Source organism: Chinchilla lanigera, unplaced genomic scaffold (genome assembly GCF_000276665.1).
Source record: "Chinchilla lanigera isolate Chin_1 unplaced genomic scaffold, ChiLan1.0 scaffold00028, whole genome shotgun sequence".
NCBI classification, from domain to species: Eukaryota; Metazoa; Chordata; class Mammalia; order Rodentia; family Chinchillidae; genus Chinchilla; species Chinchilla lanigera.
The window spans coordinates 549,638-562,440 of NW_004955429.1; positions in this window are offsets into that span (position 1 = coordinate 549,638).

A 12,803-nucleotide genomic window follows, 5' to 3' on the forward strand; every position below is an offset into this window, starting at 1 on the left:
TGTTTCTTTTCTCTAACAGCTTTTAATATTCTGTTCTTGTGCTGAATTTCTGTAATCTTGATTATTATATGTCTTGGTGTAGTTAGATTTTGGTCACGATTGTTTGTAGTTCTAAATAATCCATTTATTTATATGTCAAATTCTTTATTCATGCTTGGGAAGTTTCCTATTATTTCTGTGAAGAGTTTTTTTAAATATCATTTATGCTGTCTCCAGCTTTCTCATTGACCCCAATCCACCTTATGTTATTCTTCTTTGCTTCATCTTGTAGTTCTTGGATTGATTTCTCATGGTCTTTTGCTATTTTTAAGGTATCATTCTTTTCCTTATCACTAGCTGCAATTCTGTCTTCAAGATCTGAAATCCTCTCTTTTCCTTTGTTCAATTTCTTGCACATGCTTTCAGTGGAGGTTTTAATCTCTTGGATTTCTGTTTGGATCTGTTTCATGGATTCCACTTCTATCCCGCACTGTGCATCTTTTGTCTCCATCATTTTTCTAAGCTTGTCTATTCTTTTACCTCTGTCTTCTCTAATATCTTTGATTTGAAGCATCATTTCTTTCTGTTGTGGAGAGGTTATTTTCTCCATAGCCTTTCTGATTTTTTCTCACTTTTCCTATTGTCATTTCAGAAATTTCTAGTGTTTGACTTCCAATTTCATCTATATCCTTGAGTCCCTGGCTTGTCCTGTGTGGACTGTGCATCTGGGGTTACATTTTACTTCTGTGTCTTGTCATGTTTGATTTTTTATTTTGTTTCCTATGTTGATACTTCAAGAAATTTCAAGGTTTCTTATGATATATAGCTTTATCAGTAGTATTTATGTTTCCCTATAGTATGTCTGTTCTTCAGGGATGTCTTCTAGAGGTAGGTGGTACCTTATAGCTATCCCAAGACCTTACCTTCTCAATTCATTTTTTTATTTTAAAGGTAAAAGATGAAAACATATTAACAAACACACATACATTTAGAAAATGGCAAAAGAACAATAGAAGAAATACAGAATTTCAGACAAGGTGATAGGAAATTAACAATAGTTCTTTATTACATATTGATATATTCAAATTGAACACTCAGATTAACAAATACAGATGTATTATTGACTAAACACTTAAACATTAACTGTTCCTTTCAATAGAGTAATAAAAGTCAGTAGTACAACTATGTTAGCTATCCTGTGTATACATATATACATATGTTTATCCTTCTTTCTTTTCTCTTTTCCCACATCTCTGTTCTTTCCTTTTGAGCAGTTTCCTTTCATTCCAGAATGTCTATTGTACCTCCTAGATTTTATTCACTCTTTCAGGTTCTTATACTAGTGAGACAATACAGTGTTCACACATGCAAGTCTGAGTCATTTCACTTATGAGTATAGGTCTCTACTTGTGTCTACTTAACTATAAAAGCCTCAAGATTATCTTTCTTTATAGTTGAGTAATATTCCACTATGTAAAAATACCAAAACTTTTTTATCCATTCCTCTTTCATGGGCATTTGGTTTTCTTCCATGATTTAAATGTGACAAATTGTGCTGCTCTAAACATGGGTGCACATATATAGCTGTGATATGATGTTTTCAGTTCTTCTTGGAAAATACCCAGAAGGAGAATAGCTGGATTGAATGGGACCTCTAGTCCTAGTTTACTGAGAAATCTCCAACTGATTTCCACAGTGGTTTCACCAGTCTACCAGCACTGGAGAAGGGCTCCTTTTTTCTCCACAGCCTCACCAGTATTTATTTTTGGTTGATTTCTTAGAGATAGCCATTCTTACAAGGGTGAGATGGAATTTCAGAGTTGTTTTAATTTGCATTTCTTAAATGAATATTGATGTTGAACATTTTCTCATGCATTTATTTGCCATTTGTATTTCTTTTTCTGAGAAGTGTGTTCATCTCAGATGCCCATTTTTGTACTGGGTCTTTGAATTTTGGGGGCTGCTGTTTTTTAATTCTTTATATGTTCTAGATAGAAGTCCTTTGTCTGAGGGACCACAGTTGCAATCATGGGGAATGCTGGCCTTCAGTACCAGGGTCTCCAGGTCATTGATGGAAAGTGTGCAGGCCTCAGCTGTGAATCCAATGATTGGTGGTCAGCAGCCACCACTCCAGGGTCCATAGGCAGCTGGTCAAGGGAGCATGGGCCTGACCCTCCACCCAAGATGGCCACAGAGCTCAGTCTGCCCCTGTGCTGCTACGCCACCTGCAATAGCTGGTAGAGGGCACACACAGGCCTCACCTGCCAACCAAGATGTCCATGGAGCTCAGGCCACCTCACCAGGATCTGTAGACAGATGGTCAGGAGCCTACCTTCTCAATTTTTAAATGATGGAAGATTACTATTTGGCTCAGTTCCTAATCCTTGGTACTGGGCTGTGATGATGGTTATCAGCTCATACAATCACAGTGTTATCATAAAGGGGAGAAAAACTGTCTATAATATGTATGACATCCTGGCTAATGTAGTATAGCTAATAATAACAATAGTTTGAAGTACAGCTTAATTACTGATAAATTATGGCAACCATTAACCTGTGACCTCCAACCACTAGAGCAAATTCTGTAATTATATAACAAAGACAAACATACACTGTGTTCTTGTATGCAGTGATTTTTCCTTTTCTTTGGGTGATTTTACCCCTCTGTGGGGAGGTGGGTTAAGATGAGTGGTTGATTGAAGTGATGAGTAGAGTCAAATATAGTAGAGTCATGGCTGGAGATTAAAGTGTGATCACCCAAGTTTTGGGAAACTGAAAGACACAGGAAGGAAAGAATGAAATAGAATATGCAGGAGTAGTCAGAAAAGGCAGAGACAATGTTTACTCACTTGAAAGTTTAAATTCAAGAAGTAGTTGAGGAAAGAGAGAAAAAGCGTCTGTAGAAGAGAATGAAGAAACAAGGTAAGAAGCCTAACTATTGAAAAAATAGCTACAGAATATAGAACAAAACCAAAAGACACTGAACCAGAGAGGAAAGGGATAGCCAATCAGACAAACAAGGGAAAGTGAAAGTAGTAATATACCTCTGGTGTTTACAGTTCTGTGATAGCATCCATATTTAATCCCAGAAATATTCTGGGTATGAAGCTGATCTTGGCCTCTGGATTTCTGTTGGTGAAGTTCTCCAGAATTCAACTGCTAGCTCCTTGCTGCTGCTTCAGACATTTCCACATTGCTGGTCTTGCTAATTACTCTGCCCTTGAATGGCATGTGTGTGCCCATGCACCTGGGGACTGGCTGTTGTCCTGGGTCTCAGGTCTTGGGGTTCTGGATGGTCTACTTGACAAGGCATGTGTTCTTACACACCTCTCAGAGGCCCTGCTGTCTCTGAGATAATGGAGGAAGCACAAAGCAGGGACTCACACTTCTTTCACAGAATCTGCTGTTCCAGAGATCTAAGTTTATTTTTAATTCTTTTAACTATCTTAAATAGAGTGAATCTTTTAAAAATTAATGGTTTTATGGTTTATCTTGAATATATTGAAACAAAACTGATTTTTATATATTGATTTTGTATTCCCCAGATTTTATGATGTTATTATACAAAACAGTTATTTTGTTAAATATATAGGGTTTTCTGCTTATTAGAGTGTTATCATTAATTGTGAATGTCTACTAGATGGATTAAGATATGCCCAGGTTATTATTAGTAAAGCACATTTCTGAGTGTATCTTGGTGGGTCATGGAGGCAGGGTTTTGAGTAGTATATGTGGTTTCTACCCTTCTCTCTCTCTGACAGTCTTACATTGCTCTGCTTCCCAGTTGCCAGAGACTTTCCCTTACCATGCCATTCCATTTTTAATGTTTCTGCCTTGGAGATAGTTGAGCATGGGACTGAATCCACTTAAACTGTGAGTCTCATCAAGTTTTTCCTTCTTTAAATTGAGAGTGTTGAATATTATGTCCTAACAAAAAAAAAAGCTTACTAACACAGAAAATTGATACGAGAGAAATGGGGTCATTGTTGTCATTGTATCTGACCATACAATTTGGAAGCCTTTGGAATGAGTTTGCAGTAATTTGGAAATGTTTAGAAATATAGCCAGGGGAATCCCTAAGATGCTTTTTGTTTTTTTGGTTTTTCTCCGGTACCAGGAACCGAACTCACGACCTTGCGCTTACCAGGCAGGCGCTTTGCCGCTGAGCTAAATCCCCAGCCCCCTAAGATGCTTTTAACAGAGTCTAATGGGTGATTATGGTGAGTGGTCTGAAGAGCAGAATACTTACAGAAATGCAAAGGGATGAGGACCAGGCTCAAGTGGGTTTAGTTGGGAACAATTGTTTTGCTGCCAGTTGGACTGGACTCTGTTTATTTACATTTTGACCATGTACTGAGGCTTTCTAAGACATTGAGATTAGAGCTGGTAAACCAATTGACCGTGACAATTTTCAGACATTTCACCATTCAGGTTTAGGCATAAGTACTGATTTTAGCCGGATTTCTAGTGAGAATTTGGGTATAAAACAGAACAGAAAATTTTTAAAACTTAAATTTGTCCCCAAAGGAACTACATGTAAAGTTGGACCCAGAGAATGTGTGGTTGCTGAAGGGATTATCAGGATTTAAGCAACACCGACTACTTGTAATGAGACGAGAAGAAAGATGCCTTGAAGGCATTTTAGAAATCAATAAAACCAATCATGACTATACAAGTACAAACCTTTCATTGCAGAATAGTTCCATAGGGTCCCTACTGGAGAAGGAACACCATGGGAATTGGTTCTCTGGAATTTATTTCACTGTGCTCAGCCACCCAGTTACTGAGGGGCTGCTGCAGCCATATCCAAGAGAGTCTGGCTACTCCTCCCACTGACAACAGACCTTGGTGCTTGCAAGTAGAATTTCATATTTCTAGTGTCAAGAAGGCTCCCCATTCTAGATTTCAAAGGAAGATCTGAGAATTCAGGCAAGAAGCCTCTATAAGGACCATACAGGAAGCTGGGAGAATGAAGCCAAAGATTCAGTGGAGATTCCAAGAGGTCAGAGAAGCCAGGGGTGTAGAACTTCTACAAAGAAAAGCCACATCTTGCCAACAGCCAGTCCAAGAGTGAGGCCATAGGTTTGTGGCTGTCCAGATACTCTGGAGTTCATATTTTTCTACTGTGTCTCAAATGCTGGATATAGAATAAATGAATAAAAATTTTTCCCCTGTGCCATTGCACAGTAGGATTACATAATTTATTTTTTAATTTCCACAGAGGTTCACAGATAAGAGTTTGCCTTGAGTCTCAGAAGAACTATAATTTAGATTGTTGGAGCTTTAGGAAAGTGACTACTTTGTTTCAATTGTACACATTACATTAGTGTTAGCTATTTCAAATGCTACATAATATGAGCTTTACAAGATTTTATTTTACAAATAATTCAGACAAGGTCATAAGTTACACTGAATCTTTCTACATATTTGGGCATTTATTCACAGTTTCTAATAGTTATATTAGCAGTAAATGGTAAAAAGGTAAAAATAACCCTTAAGTCAATTTTTTTTCTTGCAAAATGATTTCAAATAGCTGATAATCATTTATCCTTCACTAAGAAGCTTGCCATGTGGTCTTTCTTACTGCATACTTGTTAGGGTTGTCCACTTATTAACAATAAATATTCTCATTACTGGCCAAGAAGGAGGAGGAGAAGGAGGAAAAAAGGAAGAGGAGAAAGGGGAAGTGAAGGAGAACAATAAAGATGAAGAAAAAGGAAAAGATGATAAGGAGTAGGGAGGAGAGACTGTTTTACCAAGAAGAAAGTTTTAAAAACTAGCTTTTCCAATATGGTTTTTATTCTTTATTGAAAATCAAACTTTGAAAAGTCAGGAATATTTAATTCTGTATGTGGCATAATAACATTGTGTCAAGTAATGTATGACTACAAAAGGGACATCGCAAGAAGAAATAAAAACAATAAGGATAGAAATGAATGTTCTTTGTCTGATTTTCAATAATTGTTTAATCAATATCTTCTAAAAATTTATAATAATGCATACAAGATTCTAAATACAAATTTTCCCCACATAGTAGTTTATCACTGTGTACTAATTCACATAAAAATTCTCATTTGTGTAAAATAAGTGCACCGGTTCTTATTCCCTTCTTACCTATGAAACACTGCTTGGATCTCACTCCTTCTGTGTGCATTGGCTAACACTGGACTGGCATTTGGTTGGAGTGATGACTTCTTGTTACTCTTAAAGATACATGAAGACAAAACAAATAAGCTTAGCCAGAGAAGTGAGAACCAGCAAATGACAAACTTCAGTGTGTAGAATTAAAGAATGGTCACTACATTCCTGTACTGAGTTTTGGCACATATGCACCTGAAGAGGCATCAGTAACAGTTTTGGGGTTGAAGCTAATCAGAACATAGGACTGGAATGACTGAGAAACGATGTGGGTTGCAAAGTCACCCAATTCCTGCCTCACTGCTGAAGTCTCACACAATCCCTAGTTGTTCAGTAGGTAAGATACTTCTCCATCAGGGACTGACTGTGGCATGAACTACTGATAATTTGGGGAATGTTTTCCTCCTATTTCAATCTATTGCCCACATGGGTAGAAAAGATGAATATCCACAGTTAACACTGCCTGTTGCTTCCTTGTATGAATGCAGATTGCAAAGGGAATGGTTTCTGTAATTCAAGAAATTTTTCTTCTTTCTAAAAAGGTACAATCCAGAAAAAAAATCTGGATTTTTTTTGGTAAAAGTCTAGAAAATATGAAGCATAAAATAAATAAATAAGGGAGGAATGCTGCTATTCTGCAGTGGGGTAGCAGTTAACATTTAACAATAAATAGTTATTTTGGACTAAGAATTTCCCATGTACTATTCTCAGCTGCACTAAATTCAATTGAAAGTATAATATCATAAATATAGATCCAGGAGTTGTGCACACTTCTGTAATCACAACAACTGGGAGGCAGAGGCAGGAGGATTGCTGTGAATTCGAGGCCAGACTGGGCTACATAGTGAGTTCAAACCAGGCCGAGCTCCATAGTGAGACCCTGTCTCTCATAAAAATGAACAACAGCAAAAGTCCATGATATGGAAAATTAAGCTCTAGGAAGAGTGATTGTAAATCTTTGTTACAAACATATGGGATTTCAAGCAAAATAATATAAGTAGTCCCTTGACAAAAAGTAGGGAGCTCATTAAACTGAAAGGAAATTCCTATTCTGATATTGTCCTCACACACTGAATCATTTGACACATTTCCTAAACTCTGAGTTTCCATATTCAACCCTAGAAGACATAAGGAAACAGTGAAGATCAATTGTGAAGACATCTGACAAAACTCGGTAACTTCAAGGGAAGGGTGGAATGGAGAGCAGGAAAGCATCAAGAACAAGATACAGGCTTCTGCCTGGTGAACCTCTGAGCCTCCAGGCACATAGGAAAATCAGGACAGACATTGGGAAAGGGCAGGAGAACACAGTGTGTGGTTCATTTTAATTATGTGAGAAAAAGGAAGCTTCTGAAATTCTTGAAATGAATGTAAAAGTATGTACTAGGTATGCATTTTTGTTCTACAACAAATAAATTTTCATGCCACTTATTAAGCAGATTTTGTAGACAAAGAACTTCTGTTAAATTTCTCTTTAATCAGATCCCTCCTCAAAGTAGGTACATTGTTTACAGGGGCTGATATCTGCATGAATAATCCCTTTCATGAAAAGGATAATTGTCTGCTGATAAGGTGACATGGAGGATGCACCTTTACTGCCTGTGCTGAGTTCTCCGATGCAGAGAGAATGGCTGTCTACCAGACTGAACACAGCACACCAGTCTCTGTACTGGAGCCTATTATCCCTGTGGACCTGGCTGGTATCCGGGAACTTTGACTTTTCTCTATTTCATAACAGACTGTGGCTGTCCCTGAACTGCTTGAGCAAATACTGGAGGTCATGTCTCCTCCTAGAGATTGGAATTCTGGTGTACAATTGACTAGCCTCAGTAAAAATCTTTGGAAATTATCTCAATAGCTTTCCTTGTAGAAAACATTTTTTCATGTGTTTTCCAGATTCAACAACTGGGGAATTTAGTGTGCTCTGTGTGACTTTATAGGGACAGGCTCAAGCCTAAACTTTTTCCTTGAGTTGATTTGTCATATTTCAATTTAGCATGACCATAACTACATGCTAATTCCTAGGTACCCATCCAGCAAATTATTAGAACTGTAGTATTTAGGAGGTTTTGTAGTGGCAGATGGTCTGATTTCCACAGAAGACGGAAGAATTCAATTTTAGGCAAAAAACAGTTTATTGAATTTACCAGCCACCGCACTTCCCCAACTAGCAGGTCAGGAACATGGGTGGCTGCTGGTCTTCCTTTGTTTCAACTTTAGATACACCTTTGGTTTCTATGGTAACAGATTGGAATGTTGCAGCCATTGACATAGGTGGCCACACACTGTTTTCCTTGTCCTACGTGACAAGGTCAGGCCCGTCATGAGCCCAAACTCAATAATATATACTTTCCACACTCTCTTCTGTATGTCCCCCTTTAGATAACCATACATTTCCTTTATGGTTATAATATTTATCTAGGGCCAGGGAAGGGATGAAACAACACAGGCAGGGTCATAACCCGGGTTATCTGGACCTGGGTATTCTTTGTCTTTGGAGAAGCATTTCAGGGCAAAGTCGACTGCAAAGTTCACTTTTTACAACCCCTCTGGGGTGTTTCTCAAGACACATTTTGAGGCTTGTACTAAAACTAAAATTTTTCTATCTTAAAGATGATATGCTAAGAGTTGCCGTCCCCTACAGTTTCTGATGTTACTGGTTGTCTCAGTATGAAAAGGTCCCTAGGATAACATATTTCAGTTGTTAACATGAGAAAACCAAACCAAAGTAGGTTTTAGCTCATCTTCCTCATAAAATGGGGAAGGGGGTGGAGGTGATTCTCATGAAGGTCAATGCCTCTGCCTAAACATCCTCTGACACGCAGAGCTCCAAATGCTACTTTTGGTGTCTCTTCTGCTTTCCAAGAATAAGGCTATGGAGGCCCCCACATTCACTATAAATCCTGGTTCCACTATGTGGATTCTGCTTATTGCAAAATGAAGAGGTGGTAGGAGAGGACATTTCATGTCAGACTGCAGATGGTGATATAAAAACAGAAGACATATTTTACTTTGCTGTTCAAAGTACTGTGTGGATACTGCACAGGCATGAAAGTTAATGAAGTGTGATGTGAGGAAACAAACATATTACTGAATGAGTAGTTTGTGAAATGGACTTATTGGTACAATGTTCACTGAGGTCTTTGGATCACAAAAAAAATATATAATGAAGAGACATGTAACCATAATTATATTGTCCTTTTACAGTGCTAGTATTTTAGATTCCCTAAAACATGTCATATTATCTTTGTGTGTTTGGTTTATTTTACTTAAAATGATTCCTATATGTTCATTAATGTTGTTATAAATGACAAGATTTCATTGAATATATATATATTTCATATTTCATTATACATGTATATACACATATACTCTGTTATTCATATATATGACATTTCTAAATGATGTATACATATGTATACATATTATGTATACATATGACATTTCTAAAATTCATGTATCCATTATTTCAGACTCACATTGAATACATATATTGGCCAATATGATTGTTCATTAATAAACATGGGAGTGGGGGCTGGGGATTTAGCTCAGCAGCACAGCGTCTGCCTGGCAAGAGCAAGGTTGTGAGTTTGATTCCCAGTACCAGGAAAAAAAAAAATAAATAAATAAATTAAGTAAATAAATAAACATGGGGGTGCAGAAAATTCAACCTGTACTCTGGATATATGCAATACTAGGTTTTTTGGATTGTAGAGTGAAGGTAATGACAAAAGATTCTTCAATAAGTACAAAGTTCTAATTAGATATATGAATAACTTCTGGTATTTTATTGTACAGTAGTGACTATATTTCAAAATACCTAAAAGGGATGATTTGAAATGTTCTGCCAATAGAAATGAAAAATGTAGGAGTTGATAGATATGCTGCTTATCCTGATTTAAGCATTACACAATATAGATGTGCACTGAAAGATAACAGTGTACCCTTTATACATGGTCAACTATTATGTTACAATTACAAATATAAGAAGGTAAAATGTAAAAATGAATAAAAGGAAAGGAGAATTTATAGCATTATATCTACTTAGAGTTAACTGATACAAAATTTTTCCACTAAAATGGACCAAAGCAAAGCATAAGCATCTATTTGATTACTACACTTTATCACAGTACTGGAGTACAGTAATAATATAGCAGAGGTATGAAAGAAGATGGACAATCATAATGACCTCCTAAACCCAAAAGAAGAATACCATACATCTACCATTTATTCTCATCTGTTGAGATTGGGAAGAACGGGTAAGGACTTAAAAGCAAGGAGGATTATCAAGGAAGAGTCCCAATCAAAATTTGTTAATGTCATACACACCTACAGCCTTTGGTATTTGAGAATACTTCACTCAGAGGCCTAAAGAGTCTTTTAGAGACTCCAAAAGCATTGTCAGTAATGCTACACCCCAGAAGACCCAAACCATATGCCCTCTCTCATGCAGGCTCCTTCTTCACAGAGCTGTGTTGTGATAACACATACCCACAACCCACAGAAATCACCAGGACATCCAAATTTGAAACACAGATTGTGGAAAGGCAAGATTGCAGCACAAAGAGCATCCCTACCCAGCCACATTCTGAGAAACAGCCATCAAATCAGTGCTACAAAGAGGACTGCAAGTATGCAAGCAGTCTACATTCTAGGCCTTGGACATTTTCAGAGTTCAGTGATACAGATTACAACTGAAGAAGCAATATGGAGAATATATACTGTACCTGTACAGGACCAAATCCAATTAATACAATCCAATATGCTTACTTGGAAATGATCTGGAACTCTTTCACTAGAAAAAAAAATCTAATTTGCAGGTATCAATATCAAGAAAAAGAAATGAAACATGCATGATACCTTCAGAAGTGTACAATAATTATGAGAAAAATATCTCTGGGAAAGGAAATTAATCACACCCTTTAAATAGAATTCAAAGTAATGATTTGTTTTTAATTTTGGAGGCAGTCTTTCTGTGTTACCCAGGTTGGTCTCAAGCTCACTATGCAGCCCAAGCTGGCCTAGAACTCATGGCAGACTCCAAGGTGCTGGGATTACAGGTGTGCACTACCACATCTGACCCAAAGTAATGACTTTATTTTTGTTGTTGTTATTTTAAAGAGAAAAAAACAAATTTCAAAACAAGATGATAGTAGGGTAACAATGGTTAATACATTGTGTATTGTTACCTTTAAATTAGTTGCTCAGAGTACAAGATATTCGCATTTAACTGTCCAAGTAATATTAGCACAAACCTTTCTTTTCAATGAACTGAGAGAAATTAATAGTACAACTATCTTAACTATCTTTCATATATATTCTCATTCCTTTTTCTTTTCCCTTCCTTCTTTTCTCTGTTTCCTCATCCCAGTTTCTCCTTCCTTTTGAAGTTTTTTCTTGGTGGAGACCACTACAAAGCAGCCCTTAAATTAACCATTTGGCTTTTTATGTTTATTTATGAGTCTGTCCAAGGCCTAGGCTCCTTGTCTGGACATGGGAGGTGGACTCATAGTAAGTGAACCTCTGTGAGTCACTGATCCCTACTGAGGCCTGTAATGGCAGATGAAGCCAGAAACCCTCAAAGGATAAGACAAGATCACAGCCAAAAACATCTGGATCCAACCTCAACTATATAAAGACTGTAGACTCAGGCATCTTACTCTTGGGTGGATTAACTTAATACCTTACTCGGAGAAGTCTTTGAGTGGTTTCACCCTTCTTGAGTACACCCCTCCCTTCTTCTGATAAGTAAATAAATACAGGCCACCCAGAGAAAGCCTTGGTCTTAGCCTTGAGAGAATCTCAAATTCTGTGAGAGGGATTTGATCCTCCTGGAGTCCTGAAATCATTCCACTTGCTTCTTTTATCTAGCCTTTACCATACAGTGGTTCAAAAGATTGTGGATCTGATCAGTCTGCAAAAACCGAGGGCTATTATTAACCCAATACTTCCCATTTTACAATCCCTATTGTACATTGTGAATCTTATCTACTCTGTCAGCTTCTTACACTAGGGAGACAATACAATGTTTACACATGTGACTCTGATTTATTTCACTTATGAGTATGATCTCGAGTAACATCCATTTCCCTATATATACCTCAAATTTATCTTTCTTTGTAGCTGAGTAATACTCCATTGTATAACAATACCACATCTTTTTTGTCCATTCCTCAGTTGATAGACATTTGGGTTGTTTTCAAGGTTTAGCTATGACAGATTGTGCTGCTATAAACATGGGTGCACAAATATCACTGTGATACAGTGTTTTCAGTATTTCTGGAAAAATACCCAGAAGGGGAATAGCTGGGTCAAATGGGACTTCTAATCCTAGTTTTTTGAGGAATCTCCTCACTGATTTCCACACTGGTTTCACCAGTCTACACTCCCACCAACAGTGGAGAAGTGTTCCTTTTTCACCACTGTCCCTCCAGCATTTGCTATTGGTTAATTTCTTAATAAAAATAGACATTCTTTCCAGGGTGAGATGGAATCTCAGTGTTGTTTTAATTGGCATCTCTTGAATGACTAGTGATGAGAATTTTGTCATACACTGATTTGCTGCTTGTATTTCTTCATCTGAGAAATGTGTAGTAATCTCAGATGCCCATTTTTGAATTGGGTCTTTAAATTTGGGAGGTCTGATTCTTTGAGTTCTTTATTCATTCTTGATAATAATCCTTTTT